The sequence below is a fragment of the Parus major genome, chromosome 1A (assembly GCF_001522545.3).
Source record: "Parus major isolate Abel chromosome 1A, Parus_major1.1, whole genome shotgun sequence".
NCBI lineage: Eukaryota > Metazoa > Chordata > Aves > Passeriformes > Paridae > Parus > Parus major.
Window position 1 is genome coordinate 52,857,317 of NC_031773.1, and position 584 is coordinate 52,857,900.

Genomic DNA, 584 nt, shown 5'->3' on the forward strand with positions numbered 1-584 from the left:
CAAAAAAGAAAAGAGAAAGAAAAAATAGAAAAAGAGAAAAAGAAAAAAACTTGCCCGTTCAATTTAAAATTAAAAAAAAAAAATAAAAAATAATGAGCTAGGCAACAGACGACAGGGGAAAGGGGAAGCGGAGACTAACGGGAGCGGACGGCAGAGCCGGGCGGGCGGCGGGGACGGCGGGCGGCTCTGCCCGCCCCCCTCCCTCTCGCCCTCCGTGCGGCGGCCGCGGGGAGGCTCGTGGCGCTCGCGTGTGCGCAGGCTGCTTTGCAAAGCCCCTTTTGCAAAAAAGTGGCTGAGGATTGTGTCTCTTATAAGGGGCGGACGGGGCTCGCCCCCCCTTCTCCTACACACACACACACACACACGCACACACGCACGCACACACACACACAGAGACAAACCTCCCCCCGCCACCCCCCGCGCTCACACACATGCACACCCTGCACCTTGCGCTTTCCGCGCTCCCCAGCTTTGCCGGCCGCGATGCGCGGAGCGCCGCCGCCTTTTCAGCGCGGGACACGCACACCCACACAGACAGACAGACAGACAGACAGACACACACGCACACACACACACGAGCCCCC